This window comes from Lissotriton helveticus, chromosome 1_1 (assembly GCF_964261635.1).
Source record: "Lissotriton helveticus chromosome 1_1, aLisHel1.1, whole genome shotgun sequence".
Classification (NCBI taxonomy): Eukaryota; Metazoa; Chordata; class Amphibia; order Caudata; family Salamandridae; genus Lissotriton; species Lissotriton helveticus.
This window is the reverse complement of record NC_136057.1, coordinates 113,129,539-113,148,228: the sequence shown is the minus strand read 5'-3', so window position 1 is coordinate 113,148,228 and position 18,690 is coordinate 113,129,539. Positions and strand designations below refer to the sequence as shown.

The 18,690-nt window shown below is 42.7% G+C and overlaps 1 protein-coding gene across 1 annotated transcript in view; it reads left to right on the top strand.

Moving 5' to 3' along the window:
• Nucleotides 1-18,690, top strand: part of LOC144762767 (uncharacterized) — a 599,563-nt gene that overhangs the window by 220,177 nt on the left and 360,696 nt on the right. The window lies entirely within an intron of this gene.

Below are 18,690 nucleotides of genomic sequence, written 5' to 3'. Positions count from 1 at the left end.
GACGATCTACTGATCACTGCAGATACTAAAGAGATTTGCAAGGAAGCTACGTTGTCGCTATTGCGTCACTTATGTGACATGAAGCACAAAGTCTCCCTTTCAAAACTGCAATTTTGTCGACAAGAAGTAACCTACCTAGGTCACATCTTATCGAAGGAGGGAAGGAGACTGACACCAGAAAGAATACAGGCAATAACAGAACTAAGTGCCCCAAGGACACAGAGAGAGATTCGAGCCTTCTTGGGCATTACATCGTACTGTAGACAATGGATACCGAATTTCTCACTACTAGCCAAGCCCTTGCTGGCCCTACTCCGCAAAGACACGCCTAATCCTATGCCTTGGTCTGAAGATTGTCAGACGAGTTTCCACGAGTTGCGTGATGCATTGTGTTCGGCTCCTGTGTTGGGAAACCCCAACTACAGTAAGCCTTTTACATTGTATGTCCACGAAAAAGAAGGTTGTGCATTATCAGTCTTAACGCAACTCTTTGGGGACAAACAGCGCCCATGCGCGTATTTTTCGGCAACTCTGGATCCTGTGGCTAAGGCACTGCCAAGTTGTCTGAGAGCAACCGCCGCAGCAGCTGTCTGCATTCGACAGTCTGCTGGATTAGTCATGAATAACACTCTGATCGTTATGGTTCCGCATGCAGTAGACATTTTGCTAAATAGGACAAAGACACAACATCTTACTAGCGCTCGACTATCCAGTTACGAACTTACCCTGTTAGCAAGTCACATCCACATAAAGAGGTGTGATACACTCAACCCTGCTACGTTATTACCCATCCCGACAGAGATAGACAAGATTGACAAACATGACTGCTGTTTCAGGACAGAAGAAGAGACAAAAGGGAGAGTAGACTTACAGGACACTCCCCTTCCCGAATGCAATGATACTTTATGGGTTGATGGTTCATGTTTCAAGTTGCCAAATGGTGATACGACTACAGCATATGCCGTAACGACATTACACACCATTGTAGAGACTGCACGCATTTCCCACAATTCTGCGCAAGCTGCAGAGTTGATTGCACTTACTAGAGCATGTGTGTTGGCGAAAGGAAAGCGAGTGAATGTGTACACTGACAGCCAATATGCCTTTGGTGTGGCTCACAGTTTTGGGAGATTGTGGCGTGAACGTGGGTTCCTTACGTCCCATGGTGCAAAGATACAACATGGCCAGCTAGTCAATGAGCTCCTTGAGTCACTCACCTTACCCCTACAAGTCGCCATTATAAAATGTAGTGCACACAAAAAGATTCAGGATGATGTTGGCCGTGGGAATGCATTTGCAGATGAGGTTGCGAAAGAAACTGCAAGGAACACAATGAGTCGGATGTATGTTATGGGTCCCGCCAGATGGATTGCTGATGTAGGAATGTGTGAGGACACCATTGAAAGCGTAAAATCGATACAAGCCGAGGCCACTGAGAATGAGATGAATGAATCGAGAGAAAGCACATGTAGATTGGATGCGAATGGTTGTTGGGCCGAACTATCGGAACACCAGCGATGGCTATTACCTAATGCATACGTACTTGCAGTAGTAACGATGGCTCACGGAATGGCACACATCAGTTCGAGAGGAATATGTAAACTATTGGCCCCAGTATGGCAGAATAGCAATATCCCAAAATGTGCAAAGAATGTGGTCGAAAAGTGTATGGTGTGCTTGAAGTACAATCCCGGTAGGGGAACCCCAACTCCAGCTGGTCATTTTGCGCCTCCAACGTATCCGTTCGAGGTTTTGCAGCTCGACTTCATCCACATGGAGAGGTGCAACAATCTAAAGTACGTGCTCGTTGTTGTTTGCGCCTTTTCAAGGTGGGTGGAAGCGTACCCCCTTAAGGACAATATTGCTTTATCAACTGCTAAAGCACTTGTGAAAGAGTTCTTCCCGAGGTTCGGTATGCCTAGAATTGTCTGGAGTGATAACGGAAGTGAATTTGTAGGATGCGTGATGAAGAGAGTGTGTGAGTGTTTAGGCATCCACCAGAAATTCCACGCTGCAAACCACCCCCAATCAGCTGGATTAGTAGAGTGCTACAATGGCACTCTAAAACTCAAACTAGCCAAGATCCAAGCCAGTACAGGTCTTAAATGGCCTGACGCTTTACCTCTAGCACTCTTGTCAACCAGGACGACTGTCCACTCCAGAATAGGACTTAGCCCCCATGAGATCGTGTTTGGCCGCCCAGCCAACGTCTGGGGCGTGCCAAGACCCAAGAAACTAAGCGATATAGAACACCCCGTACTGCTTGACTATTTGTGCGAATTGACAACTAAATTACGTGTTTTACACCAACAGGTTCACAGTACCTCTCCACCAGCCTCTGACGATCCAGGTCACCTCATCGAACCCGGCTCGTGGGTTTTGGTGCGGAATTTCCAGCGCACCAACAACGGACAGCCGAGGTGGACCGGACCGCACCTAGTGTTGCTTTCGACGAGATCTGCTGTTCGGGTGGAAGGCAAGAAGAACTGGGTACATGGGACCCACTGTAAACGGGTCCCTCTACCCCTTCCATACGACTGGTGGGTCAACAAAGGACTTGCCGACTCTGAGACAGAATCCGTACCTCGCTTCATCCCTTTCAGCGATGCCCGTTTGAAAGAAACTAGTACCGAAAAGGAGAGTGATCACATTTTGCAAGGACTTGTGTCACCGTCTATGCAATTGGACATTACTGAACCTGAGACGTTGTTTGAAGATCACACCGCACCTGGGAAACGACGATACAACCTACGGTCTAAAGAGAAAAAAGAGGACTAATAAAACCTTGATCTAATGTAATTTCCCTTTTTCCCCTAAGAACTATTTTTTGGATTTTCAGCTCTCTCGTCCCAAGGGAACTAGCTCATTTTTGATTTTTCGAACCGCCATCCGGTTCTGCTGCTAGGGTCGCGGTTGAAGTCTGGGGAGTGCAACTGGGAAGTTCTAGGTCCACGGTTCTGATTGGTCCACGGGAGTTACCCCGGACTGAGCAGAGCGCGCTCCCTGGGAGAATCAATCAACCACCGCGGGCAGCAACTAGAGGATGGAGTTTCCAAGGGTAGAGAGACCTATCAGACTTACGAACTTTGGAAAACAGTTATGCACGATACTGTCCAAAAGAAGGTTCCTGATACTATGTGTTTTGATGTTATGTAGCATACTTGTGTTTTTTACCGGTTATACTCTATTCGTATTTAAAGTTACCTTCTCGAATGACACCCAGACACCACCTCCTCCCACTATTTCTCCACACTACTTTCACCCTCTACCTGAACACGAGTCTGCCCGAAGACTCGAATTTGCAAACAACTCTTTCATTCAGCTTCTACACCAACACCAGTCCATAATGAACACGTCAAACTGTTGGATATGCGGACTTATGCCACACACAACCGATAAGGGGATCCCATACTTCATTTTGCCATTCAGTTACTATGGTTCTCTGTGGGCTTTCCAGACCATGTTCTTATTCGCCCTAGAACCATACCCGACCAGTTCCGCTGCGAGCGATTCCAGTAACAAGGCACTGATTGCAGGGATAAGAAATATGAGTAGGGATATCGACACATATCTGACAATCTCCAAAGATGAACTCAGTCCCTACACCCGTTGGAATGTGACTAAACATGGGGTTTACCTGATCAAGAGCCAGGCAGCAAAGAAATCTCGCCCAGTTTGGATAGTGCCCCACCGAGGTCACTTATGCTTACAGGGTATTGGTAGGAACCCCACAGCACTATTAGGAAAGAGCGTTTGCACGGAAACATATGTATTTGCTTCCCGAACTTCCCCTATACTCTTGGCCGCCAAAGGCACGTATTTCGTTTGCCACGACCAAGCCTACACGTGGTTACCCCCTGATTTCTCAGGTACATGTTTTATTTCATTGCTGCTGCCTCCCACCTATACGGCCTGAGCAGATTACCATCGGACAAGGACAGCTAGAGGTGTCGTGAGTAAAGACGACACCGCGGGTCAGGAATTCGCTGACTTCGCAAAGGGTTTTCTGCCATTTTGGGGGCCTATGGTGAACAGCAGGAATATTCGCCAGTTATCGAGGATAGTTGAATCCGCCGTGACTACGACGGCTGGAGCCCTTGGCAATTTGACAACAGAGCTTCAGTCGGATCGACTTATGACCCTTCAGAACCGAATTGCCTTAGACATCATACTCGCCGATCGTGGTGGTGTGTGTAGTCATCCAATCCAGTTGTTGCATTTTCATCCCTGATAACGCACCGACAGTATACCAGGCCATCTCCAAACTACACGAAATATCTGGTTCCCTTCACGTTGAGAAAGGGGATTGGTCCCTGCTGGGGTGGTTCTGGGAGCTGATCACTGCCTGGGGATGGAAAACCTTGATCTTCATTGGGATGATCTTGGCACTTCTGTTCATGTTTTGCTTGTGTATACAGTGTGCTCCTGCACTATGTGGCCTCTGTGCTACCTCGTGTGTACGGAAGCCTGTGTCCCAGTACGAGCTGAGTAACAGAATGATGCTACAGCAACATCTCCACGAATTTCTTCATACCGATTTGGACTCAGATTAGCATGAGTTATTGCCTTATATGAGGGCAAAAGGAGGGTCTGTGGTTCTCAAAAATCCGGACCCTGTTGTTTTCCCGATATCGAGGTCCGATACCCGTGTCACAAAATCTCAACGTACCAAGACGATTTTGGTGTCTATGAACCGATAATGATTAGGACATCATTTCTGTGTATTTGCGTTACAATCGAGGGTTGCCAACACCCCTAAATCACAGTTTCCGTCCCATCCCTTAAACTCCATTTTGTGAACGGCATCCATCTTGCATCTTGCCCTCATGATAAGTCAATTAAAGGTCGAGCTTGATCCAAATAGACACGTCCACCTTTCGTGACTTTCCCCTGACCTGTCCCAACTGACTCCACTGTCTTCGGCCAAACCTGTTTAGGCAGGTCCTCGCCCAGTGGCCGAATACGATAGCATCAATACATAACATTCCACAAACCACTCACTACATACAGACCATGCTTTCTGCAAACATGCACCTGTCCACGTTCTTTGTTTATGGCCAGTTTTATGACTGGGTTGTACCTTTCTTTATTGAGTTTCATCGATATCTGATGGGAGTTCCAGGCCTAACTGGGTAATCTATCAACAAACTGGACATCTAAAGTATGGGCTTGCTTATATGACTTCGCTCTTTGTATTATTGTAGAAATATGTGTATAGCCATATCATAAACTTAGGAATTCTTGCTTGCAGCTATATATTTTGTATATAAGGAGACGGCTGGTTCTGTAAAAACGAACAGTCTCCCTAGAACCTACTCTCCGTGTGGTGTACTTCTGGGACACGTGTTACTTGGTAGCTACCAATAAAACTTGATCTTTGACTGCGACTAGAAGACTCCGTGTTTCTGTGGTCCGGAACAAGGGAGAACTCAGAGGTCTTCGGGTGTTATCCCCTGGCACCAGCGGGTTCCTAAAAACCCGTTACCTCAGCAGGATGTCATCTGCATAGAGTAAGGCCTTAACCTTCACAAACACAGTTGTGATACTCTCTGGCTGTTGCCAGAGTGCTGAGGTGAAGTTCTCTGGGGTGAGGGGAAACTAAAGAAGGACAATAGGGCAAACCTGACTGATGCCCCTGTCAACTGAAAATGGGTCTGATAGAAACCAATTGCAGGAGACATCCACAATCAGAGATTTGAACTAAAGACTTAACATGCAAATACATTTGTCTCCCAAGCCCATGTGGGACATAAAGTGAAAACGGTAATACCAATCCACCCAATCAAATGCCTTCTCAGCATTTAGAGAAAGCAAGAGGAGTTTGAGCGGGAAGTTTTTCAACTGCTACTGTAGGTGCATCAACACCCAAAGAGGAAGTTGAAAGCTGTGGACCAAGACAAAACCTACTTGGAATTTCCAGATTAGAAACGGTATCACTTTACTTAGGTGCGGTACCATCACCTTTCCCATGATCCTAAATCCACATTAAGCAAGGATTTTGGACAGTAACTGCACACTCAAGAGAGTCTTGGCCCATTTTTGGAAGGAGAAAGAAAGTGGCCTTGTTAGAAATATCCCTCAGGGAGCCCGTCACTTCAAACTCCTGTAGTGCCCATGTCAGGTGGGAGACCAGGAGACTCCTGCGGGATTACATGTCAGGAGGGCTCCTCAGTAAACTCCCCGGCAATAGTGCCAGCCTCTGCTCTAACTTGACTGGTAAGTTCAAAGGGGCCAGGTACAAATTCAACAGTTTGGGTTTGACCCCCTGTTGTGCGGCATTGAGGGAGGCTTAGTAGGAGGGAAATCTTGAGCAGGACACCACGTCATCTTGTATTGCCAGTATGGCCAAATGGATTCCCTTTAGTTTAATTAGTCTGCTAGGATGTTTTCCAGCCTCTTTCTCATGATTGCATCATCATCATGATAGCTTGGCCAGATAAAGCAGGCCCAAAGGTGAATGCCCAGACTATCCCCTATCCTGGGCATGTTGGTGTAGGAACTTAAGTCCCTTGATCAACTCTGGCTGTAAGTTATCCAGGGGAGGGGCCTGAATGCACTGCCTCTCCAATATTTGGGGATAGGGATGTGTCAAACTACGGAGGACTGGCTGTGAGGGTCTGTGAGTGTGTGTGGGAGTGGTTGTGTGGATGTTTGTGAGTGGATGTGTGGGTGTTTGAGTGGTTTTAAAAGGGGGTGAGTGGGTGTGTGAGTGGCTGTATGGCTGTGTGAGTGGTTGTGTGGGTGCTTAAGAAGAAGACTGCAGATCCAGATGAAGACTTAGAGTAATGGAGAGTAAAGTAGGGAGAGATACAAAAGCAGCAAAATGCTGTACAATACAAAGAATACAAGTAGGCCTCTCCCCTTTGGTTGTGCTTTGTTTGCACTAAGTTGGCAGGGTATGTCCAGACGTGGGTCCCTTGCTCACTTTGCCACTGAATTCAAGCAAGCCTGGCTGAAGACGGCTGATTAGACAGAAACCGGTCCCAGGGTGCTTGTTTCTGGTCCAGGGAAGGCATGGCTTGGCAGTTTGGACTGCACTGTTCCCATGAGGCACAGGGTCTGACTGATTTGCATATGGCCATGTCTGAACTGAGGTGGTGGAGTGAGCTGAAGAATGATGATGTATTAAACCCAGATCAGTTGACTGTGGGTGAGTGTTTGATTTGCTCAGGCGGTCAGTCCATCATCCCCTTTAGTATCGCTTTGTTCACCCTAATTTGGCTTGGTATGCCCAGACGTGGGTCCCTTGCTCACTTTGCCACTGGATCCAAGCTAGCCAGGCTGATGACAGCTGATTAGCCAGAAACCGGTCCCACAATGCTTGTTTCCGGTCCAGGGAAGACATGGCTTGGCAGTTCAGGCTGGACTGCTCCCATGAGGCACAGGGTCAGACTGATTTGCATATGGCCGTGTCTGAATTGGGGTGGCGGAGTGCCCTAAAGAATGATGATGTATTAAACCTAGATCAGTTGACTTCTGATGAGTGTTTGATTTGCTCAGGCGCTCAGTCCATCATCCCCTTTAATATCGCTTTGTTCGCCATAATTTGGCTGGGTATGCCCAGACGAGGGTCCCTTGCGCACTTTGCCACTGGATCCAAGCTAGCCTGGCTGATGACGGCTGATTAGCAAGAGACAGGTCCCAGGGTGCTTGTTTCTGGTATACGGAAGACATGGCTTGGCAGTTCGGGCTGGACTGCTCCCATGAGGCACAGGGTCAGACTGATTTGCATATGGCCGTGTCTGAACTGAGGTGGCGGAGTGAGCTGAAGAATGATGATGGATTAAACCCAGATCAGTTGACTGTGGGTGAGTGTTTAATTTGCTCAGGCGCTCAGTCCATCATCCAGCTTTGTTCGCTTTAATTTGGCTGGGTATGCCCAGACGTGGGTCCCTTGCTCACTTTGCCTCTGGATCCAAGCTAGCCTGGCTGATTAGCCAGAGACAGTTCCCAGGGTGCTTGTTTCTGGTATAGGGAAGACATGGCTTGGCAGTTCGGGCTGGACTGCTCCCATGAAGCACAGGGTCAGACTGATTTGCATATGGCAATTTTCAATTTATTTTCTTCATTGAAAAGTTCATTTCTACTATTCCATAACGTTTTGACGCAGCCAACTTTAATGACTACTTGCACTATATCCAAATAGATGTTTACACTACTTTGGGTGTCTTGAGTGAGAATTTGGTTCGAGATTTTACTTTTGCTATGGACACTTTATGGCATGAGGGTGTATCATTTCAAGATTTATGATGAACCTGCGAGTATTAATGTAATTGGATGAATCTCCATATGTGGAGCTAATTTTGAATATGTATATCTTTTATCATTTGGGTTGCAGCCCTGAAGAAGTCAAAGGTCGACACAGACCAGATGAAACACGTGTTGGCTGCGTCAAAACGTTATGGAATAGTAGAAATGAACTTTTCAATGAAGAAAATAAATTGAAAATTTCGATAATTGGAAGACTGTTATTTATGGACATTGAGTGCTCGGAAGAAATTTGTATAGTTTAGAATCACTTCTGTGGTTTGTTTGTGTTGTCGTGGTAACCGACTTCTTTCAACCTGAGCACCTATCTTATATATTTTGAATATCTACAATTACCTTTACATGCAGTGCGCTCAGATATAACTGTTACCATTTCCTTCTGTGATTTGCATATGGCCGTGTCTGAATTGGGGTGGCGGAGTGCCCTAAAGAATGATGATGGATTAAACCCAGATCAGTTGACTGGGGGTGAGTGCTTGCAGTGTTCAACACACCGTCCATCATCCCCTTTGGTTTTGCTTTGTTCGCCCTAAGTTGGCAGGGTATGCCCAGATGTGTGTGCCTAGCTCACTTTGCCACTGTATTCAAGCTAGCCTGGCTGATGATGTCTGATTAGCCAGAGACCGGACCTCGGAAGATTGTTTCTGATCCAGGGAAGACATGGCTTGCCAGTTTGGGCTGGACTACTCCCATGAGGCACAGGGTCAGACTGATTTGCATATGGCCATGTCTGAACTGGGGTGGCAGAGTGGGCTAAAGAATGATGACTGAGAGTAATGGAAAGTAATAGAGGGAGGGATACCAAAGAAGCAAAAGCTGTGCAATTCAAGGAATACAAGTAGGTCTCTCCTCTGGCAGTGTCTGCCTCCTGTTTCAGTGGTGATTTTAATTTTTCCCCGTCTCTGTCTTTGCATCAGGATCTTGTTAAAGGAATGACTGGGTTGGTATCTAGGGGGGCCGTGAGCCTCCTAGCGAATGGGCACTGAAGTACTGTTTGCTGTTGTATCCATAGTAGTGTCTACAAAAATATCAAAACAGTTCAAGGTCCTTCACGTCTGTGAAGTCTCTTGTGGACTCATTGTGTGGGTTCCATGAGGCCATATTGAATGTCTTTGTGCTTCAGTGCCAAATGGAGGAGCAAGGGCAACTAGTCTTTTTCATTAGTAGCTGCAGAGTACTCAGCAGAGAAGGTAATGCGTTTACTGTCAGTGAATATGGGTTCAGTGAGGCATGTGGCAGCCAACGGGATGCCTAACTGTGCTCTGGCACAGGGTCAAACAGGTCTAATTGCTTCTGATCTGTTTATTCTTCATGAGGCAGCTGACACATGTTTCTTCCATGGGACTTTTTTAAGGCTAAAATAATGAAGTACGTTTGATGCCACACTAGAACAGCATCAAGGAACAGACATGACAGCCGAGAAGTCCTCATCAAAAAATTAGTACATAAGCCAGTTCTGGAGATATGACTATTAAGCTTGGGTGCCTCCAAATCCAATAAATAGAGTGCCCGGGCCCTTCCACACACGTCACTCAAGATTCAACAAAGTATCTGAAGATCTGTAATGGTCCCCAAGTATATATCTGTAATGGAACGTAAGTTCCAGTTCCAGTTATAACCAAATGCCTACTTGGCGTTTGGTTATTACCAGAACAGGACTTCTCAAGGTACACACAGACCTGTATCTCCAGCCAGGGATTTGTGTCTAACCCCACTACGCTGCCCAAACTGCTTTGTATCTTGGTGGGCAGCCCCTTTTTGAGGATTTTTATAAATAAATGCATCGTGCAAGCCTGTATCAGTCCATGGCTGCCCTATCTCTTGTCCCCATCATTCTATATAGACATTATCTCCCCAGCTTTCATAGTTTTTGCAATTAACCTTCCTACATCTGTGCAGTCAGGGACATTTCTCTCAGGACTGTCCATTATTTGGTGCCGGTATGAAGTGAATACAGTCCCCTCATGCTCGGTGTTTATTAGCGTGACTGCTGGGATGCGAGCTCGAGTGAACACCTTATAAGTCTCCTCTCCAAAGAGGATACCTAGCAGACTTTTGACATTGCCTAGTGCTAGATTGACTGCCATGCTGCTCTTCTCCAACATGAGAACCATTTCCCAATACTACCCAGCAAGGTTTGCAATTTGGTCCTTAGTCCTTCTTTTTCCGTCCGTGCCCATGGCATAGAGATGGTTCTGATGTGTTGCTCTGTATTAACAGGTACATTTTGGCTTGGGAATACTCCACTGAGCTCTCCCTGACAGCGTTCACATCGTCTTAGGCAATGCTTCATGTAGGGGAAGTTCCACTTGGGATCTCCTCCTCTGTGCCAGATGCAGTCTCCTACTACGGCCTAGACCTCTGATTCGAAGTATCCTTCCTCTTGCCGGGGTCTATTATTATGGTCCTTTTCCAGTGGGCTAGTAGATGGCAAAATGGCAGTGCAAAGATCTCATTTTCGTCTTGGGCCACTATCTCCCTGGGGGTCAGTTTGTCTGTCCAGAGCACTTGTGAGTAGCAGCAGACACCTTCAACACAACTCACCTTGTGTGCTCCCAAAGATGGCATCTTGCTTCTCCTGCATTTTAAGGGCAGATTTTTCCCATGGGATCCTGTGTTCATGTACAGAACACAGGCTCCAGTTGAAGTCATTGGGGGTGCTATTGAACGGTGTTAGGAAGCATCGTAATCAGTAGTTCGGATCAACTGATCCCGATTCGGTTGGAAAAGATTCCAAAACCGAGTCGTTTGAAAGAGTTTCTATCTGACATCGTAATTTGCCCCTTACTTGCGTTTGTACCAGGACACAGAGGTCTCCTGGTTTCTGGTCAATGTTGACAATTGTTGGCGGGGGAGGTGCTGACGCCTTGTTTGCTAAACATGGGTAAGGATTATTGGTCTGGGCCTCCTCAAAGAGAGTTCATAGTTCTAACAGTGCCTTTTCCCTGTCCTTCTTCTGTGTGATGTATTTGGTCTGTGTATGTGGCCTCATGTGTTCGATTATATTAATATCAAAGGTTCACTCCTTTGGCCAGGAAAACATGTGTGACTTGGTGTATGCACACCACTGGTTGCAAAAGTTGTTACGCTTTTAAAACAGTGTGGCCAACCTGGTTTGCATGTGTTTTAGTGGTGACTCCATGATAAGTTGTGCACCTTTTAAGGGACAGATTCTCCCTAGTTTTTTGTTGGGGGGGAGGATTCAGAGAATCCCAAGTCCTACTCTGGTCATGGGGAAATGCATACATGGATTACTTGTTGTAACAACTGATGGAGCGAGATAGAAAACAAAATTTTGTTTAAACTCGTGAAGTCACATTTCCATAACATGAATAATAATATTAATGATTTGTGATATGTCGTGCTAATACAACTTAGATTAAACTTTACACATGGGGGGACTAACATGTGTGCTCATAAACGTGCATAATTGTTGCATCTTTTTTTGTTCGTGCAAAATAATAAAATAATTTATTGTTTTCGTTTTTGTCATTACTAACTGCTGCAAACTTAAAAGAAGCATGTGCTTGTTTTGCTTTTCCTTGTCTGTGTGATGTCATTTCTACTATTCTAGGTGCATATAAGTCTCATGGAGTAACGGAGACTGGTAGATATAAACGCTGCTTTATTTGTTTGCAATGGCTAGGTAACATTTTGATTAATCGGGTGGGTTAATTAATTAGTAAATCTTGGGGTGAATACAGAATCTACATTATTTCTTACATTAATACTTTTCTTGTGTTTGTTTTATATTAGAAAACATAAGTTGTCTGGTTTTGGGCCTTGTCTGCCCGAGCTACAATATGATGAATTTTACTCCTGCAAAAGTGCTGAGACGCCCATTCTGAAATAAATTGTTCGTCAAAAGCTGCGTTCACAAAGCAAAAACTGACGTGCTATCATCGTTCTGTCGGACATGGCCAAGGTCGAAAAAGAACATTTTGTCAGTCCTTAACTTGGCATCCGCGGAAGTCAATTGGAAGTCAATGGACGCTGCGAGAATGACTTTATACAAATGTTGCAATCCTAGGAAGCTCCTGGTTACACTCGGAAGGGACAATAGTCTCTAAGAAAAGTGACTTAATGGAAGTTTTGAAAAGTGGGTGACATGTCACTTGTCACTCTCAACCAATGGGACGTCGAAGATTTCTGAAAACTTTCCTTTGCGTAGTTTAGTTAGCGTAGAAAGGTATAAAAAGTCATGCCCCTAGGGATGGGCTGGCTGCTGCTTTCTGACTTTCCGATGAGGGTGAAGTGCTGTCGGACTTTGCGTGGAGCACGTAAGAATCCTCAAAGAGCTTTACTTTAATTTCTATCTATTTAGCTCAGTTAGGGAATTAGGTTTTAGAAATGCTAAACTTTATATATTTACTTTAATTTTGATTCATTTGCTTAAATTGTATTTTACTCACGTTTCTTTACAATCATGCTTGCTTTATTACTAATAAAATTCATTTATAAAACTATCAACTTATATACTATAATTTAGAAAATAAAATCTTACTTTTGACAAACAAGCTGGTCTTGGTTATTCAGGAGTGTAGGTTACTATTAGCTAGATCACGTCGCCAATGGTGGTCGTTTAAATGATTAAGTTTTATTCTAATGACAATATTCTTTCCGCAGATGTATAAAATGTATATAGTTTGTAGATAATGTGTATATAGATTTAATCTGACCACCTGATTCAGTAGGCCCAAATTATGTCAGGTTTATAAATGGGTCCAAATTTTAGTATAGAATTTTGTTTATAGGTTATGGAATTGGGTAGCGTTGTTTATGATATATTTTCTATAGGCCGCTGGATCAATTCTCTGGTAGCAGAAATTGATGGTTGCTAAGAGTAACCAAGGTAATATAGTGGTTGCTAAGGGTTACTAAAGTATTATGGTATGGAAATAGGATCGATGTTTTGAGTTCGTTTTTCGTGCTATCTGTAAGCTATACCGGTATAGATTGTGTGGCGAGAAATTAGTCACGCAAGCCATCTGTTCTGTTTGTAGTGATATCGCCGAGTATCACAAGAGGTATCGCCGTGTACCATAGTGTTGTCGCCGAGCAGCACAGTTTTAGGGCTAGGTCTGAATCTTGTAAAGTGAGGATTTTCTAAGAAATTAAAGCAGCATGAGAATAGGGACAAAGCGCCTTCCATAAAACTCACTGTGATAATAGTATTAGTTATATCCGAGCTTGAGTGAAGGGTAAATTAGCGTCGGTACATGATTATCTATAAACAGGTTAGAGTCCTGTACGGGTACATGTTTCATATCTATAAACAGGTGAGAGCCCTGTATGGATAACGTCGTTATTTTGCTAACGGTGCATGATCTCTATAAACAGGTGAGAGTCCTGTACGGATTTCATGTGTGTTTGAAGTTAGGGAAATTTCAGTGTGAAAGTGCGAGTTTGAATTGTATTTTATGTTCAAGTGGAACTCTTAGAACTTTCACTTCGCGGTGGGTTCAGAGCAAAGCGAGTTCATAATTATACGTGTTAGAAGGGTGGGGTAAGGTTACTCTACTAACAATTGAATATTATCCTTAGTGTGAATAGCGCCGTCTATTCCGAAGTGTGGATACTTGAATGTATGTAAACTATCCTAAATAGTGAAACGAACAGATGTTGTCCTTATAGTCATTGTTAAGAATTAATTTACACTGAAAAGTGTCCTTAAAATGGCGCTGTGAAAAGATTTTGTGAAGGAGGGGTAAAAGCCAGTAGTGAGAAACGAGAAACCGCAGCTGCTGTGTACGTCACAGAGCCGCGCTGGGATTGGGTGACCTACGTCACAAGTTACATTCTGATTGGCTCTTGAGTCTCTGACGACCTGTGAGCTGATTGGTCCTTCAGAAAAACTCCAAATTTATTGGTTGAGCAGAAAAGTGACGTAGCTCAACTGTCATTGGCTTGTTGGTGTGTTTCGCGCACGGATTGGTTGTTTTACAGAACATCCCGGAAATATTTTACGAACGAATTTGTGAATTAGATTTAACTCTTAAAAATGAGTTATCATTTTAAACATGTTGAGAAAAAGCAAACATTATTCCAGAAGTTTAAGAATTTATTTTCACCTGATAAGAAAATCGAAACGCGAGGTGGTAAACTACTTCATAAGTATAAAACACCTGCAGCGTATATGGAAGGTGAATATGGATATCATACTGTCTTATGGTTCGATAGTTGGAAGCGCTATACTAAGAACGACGGTGTTTTAACTTGGCCTGATGATGGTTCATTTAATGTAAAAGTTTTAAGAAATTTACGAGAGAAAATGAATGCTCTTGTTCCGAAACCGAGACCAACTCAATTTGAAGCTTTAGTTGAGTGGGAAGATGAAATGTATCAGTTACAAAGAGAAGCTAGTGGAATTAAAAGACCTTCTAAAAATCCACCTTCTAAAAATCCACCTTGGAAAAGAGAAACTCATGAAGATAGATTGCGAATGTGGAGACAAGGAAACATGAGTGAAGGATTGTATTTAATTCATGAAATGGTAATGGGTACTCCTACAGGGAAATCTATGGAAAGTGAATCTGTGGATGCAGTTATGGAAGAGCTAGACAATTCCTTCTCCGATGTACTTTCGTTCTGACCCAATCGCCAGGTCTCAGATCATGTGTCAAAACCTTTTCATCTGATTGAGCTTCAGTTCCCACCTGATTAGACACAGAAGTTACCATATCAGATAACCTTTTACAGTAATCCAAAATAGCACTGTCATTTATGCTCAACAGTTTACCTACAGGTACAAAAGCTTGCCTCATAACTCTTCCCATTAAAATTTCATGAGGACTCAAACCTGTCTTTTTATCTGGTGTACTTCTTAATGACATCAAAACAAGTGGAAGAGCATCAGTCCACTTTACACCTGTTTCAAGACACATTTTTCCAATTCTGTTTTTAATTGTTCCATTTATTTGTTCAACCACTCCTGATGCCTCTGGTCTGTATGCACAGTGTATTTTCTGCTCAATGCTCAAAGCTTCGCAAATTAACTTCATCAGTTTGTTATCAAAATGGCTTCCTCCATCACTCTCAATAGTGACTGGAAAACCGCACCTTGGGATGATTTCTCTGAGCATTAGTTTTGCCACTGTAATTGAATCACAATGTCGTGTAGGGAAAGCCTCTACCCATCTTGAAAATAAGCACACAATTACAAGCACATATTTCAATTGGTTGAGCAGAAAAGTGACGTAGCTCAACTGTCATTGGCTTGTTGGTGTGTTTCGCGCACGGATTGGTTGTTTTACAGAACATCCCGGAAATATTTTACGAACGAATTTGTGAATTAGATTTAACTCTTAAAAATGAGTTATCATTTTAAACATGTTGAGAAAAAGCAAACATTATTCCAGAAGTTTAAGAATTTATTTTCACCTGATAAGAAAATCGAAACGCGAGGTGGTAAACTACTTCATAAGTATAAAACACCTGCAGCGTATATGGAAGGTGAATATGGATATCATACTGTCTTATGGTTCGATAGTTGGAAACGCTATACTAAGAACGACGGTGTTTTAACTTGGCCTGATGATGGTTCATTTAATGTAAAAGTTTTAAGAAATTTACGAGAGAAAATGAATGCTCTTGTTCCGAAACCGAGACCAACTCAATTTGAAGCTTTAGTTGAGTGGGAAGATGAAATGTATCAGTTACAAAGAGAAGCTAGTGGAATTAAAAGACCTTCTAAAAATCCACCTTGGAAAAGAGAAACTCATGAAGATAGATTGCGAATGTGGAGACAAGGAAACATGAGTGAAGGATTGTATTTAATTCATGAAATGGTAATGGGTACTCCTACAGGGAAATCTATGGAAAGTGAATCTGAGGATGCAGTTATGGAAGAAATATATACAACTGCTAGAAAGAATCAGCCTTTGAGACCTCCTAGATCATGGTCTACTCCGGTGGTTTCTACTGAAACTTCACCGAGTGCACCTCCAATTAATGAAGCTCCTAAACGTTATCCAAATAATTGTGAAATTATTGAAACTCCTAGAAGACCAGAATTCGAGAATGCTCGAAATGAAGGTAGACATTTTACAATGGCTCCAAGAGCAAGAGAAGCTCCAAAAGATTATACAAGAGAGACAAGAAATGTTGAAGATGTTGATTATAATGAATATTTAAGATCTAAAGAAGAATTAATAAAAAGAATGACAAAAGGCATGGAAGCTGTGACAGTTCCAGTAACAATTGGTCCTGTTCAGCCCGTATTTGACCAAAAAGAAACAAACAAAACTGGATTAACTATTCCTTTAAATACAGAAATTCAAAAGGCTGCTGAAAAATTTTATTCAGATTTATCTGAAATAAACTCTTCTAAATCGAGAATGCCTGATTTAACCTTTAATGAGGATTTATCTCCAAAAACACCAATGGGTGCTATATCAGATATAGGGAGTCCTGAAGTCAGGGTAACCACACCAAAACTTGATGTGGCCAAATTAAAAGCGAATATTGAAGAATTAATAATTGGAACAATTGGTCCAGATAGTTTAAATTACTATCGAGATGATGAACTACTGTTCATTTGCAAAAGCATACAATGGAAAACAAAAAATAAATATGATCAACTAGAGGATCTAGCAGCAGAACTTGAAATCGATGTGAGTAAACAAAAGAATTTTGCGAAACATTACAGATTAGACTTTTCAGAAAGTGACATTGAGAGTTTGAACTCAATGGGAAGAATAGTTCATATTAAAGATTTGATTGTCCATATCAAAAAGCTAGGAGAACTGAATAAATGGAGAGAAAAATGGACGAAAAAGAAGGAAGATGAAAGATTGGAAAAATTGTCAAAACAATTTCCAATGAGAGAAATTGCAGGTGGAGGATATGTTCATGTCCCTTGGTCGAGACAGGACATTCTGTTATTTACAAATGACTTTCCGAAATTGAGGGAGAAACCAGTTGAGTGGTACAGGCAAGTCGATAGATTTATCAAAGTGTCAAAAGTTCTGTGGATTGATTTAGATGGATTTTTTGATATTGTCGTTCCATCTGATCTTTGGACAGAATGTAAAATATCGATTAGTTGGCCAAAAACAGAACCTGAGCGAATTAAAGAAACAGGTGCTCCAAATCCACTTGTAATGGATTTTTATGAAAAAGTAATTGTTTGGATGAAAAACAAAATTCCTCCCAAAGAAGTCGATTGGGTTAAAATAGAAAGAACAGAACAGGAAACAAAAGAATCAGTTCATTCTTTTTATGAAAGACTACTGTTAATCTTTAAACAATACAGTGGTTATGAAAAATTAGATGAAAAAGACATGAGCCATTTTGTCTATAGATTTGTTTATGGACTAAAACCTGAAATTGGAGAAATGATCAGAAATAGTATTGTCGGATGGCAATCACTATCTGTAGATGATATTCTAAGAAAAGCTAAGTATTGCAGTGATGAAATAGAAGTAAAACAGAAGAAGCTTAAGGAGAAAGCCATGTGGGCTCAGGTAAAAGTAGCTGAGCAACAGATTGCCAGCATGGGTAATAAGAACACTAATTTTGTTCAAACTGGAAATACAAACCAGATACAAGGAAAGTTTAAAAATAATAATTTCCCAAAGAAATTTAGCCCAAAGATTGAGGAGTTGAAACAAAGATTACCTTGTTTTAATTGTGGCGAAATTGGACATTGGAGAGACGAGTGTCCTCATCCTCCTAAAAACTTAAAGAATCCCTTATTGAATCCACAGATGCAGAATGGTGTTGACCTGCAGCGACAGCTACAGATGCAACAGGGGTTAAACGAATTTAATATTCAGCGACAGTTACAGCAACAGCAACAACAACAGGTGAATAATCGTCAAGACCAATTACCACAACCACCTTTTCCGAATTGTGGGGGAGTTCAAAAATATAATCCAAACGTGGGATTTCAGGGAAGTGAACAGGTAATAAAACCACAAAAACAGCAAAAGCAGCAAAAAGTTCAAATGCAAAATGCTTCACAACAATTTTTATTAGCAGAAAGTCAAGACAGCGATTCTGATGATTATTGCTGACGGTGCCCGAGAGAGGAGGAAGAGTGTGTTGTTGGAGCCACTCTTGAGGTTGACCAGTCAGGTCCTTTTGTAAACGGGAAAGTTAATGATGTAGACATCACTTTTCTAGTGGACACTGGTGCTACCCGTTCTACTGTTAGATCAGTGGAAATTGAAAACCTACCTCTCTCTGGGGATACCATCCAAGTTGTCGGAGTAAGTAATCAACAAATTAAAACTGACTTAACTGATCCAGTACCAGTTGAAATTGGAAATTATAGAGACAAACACAGATTTGTGGTTTGTAATAGTAGTCCAGTGAATCTATTGGGCAGAGATATCCTATGTAAAATGAATTGTAGAATATATTGTTCTCCTGATGGAGTTGAGTTACAAACAATGGAGGAAGATGGTTTATACAGAATGA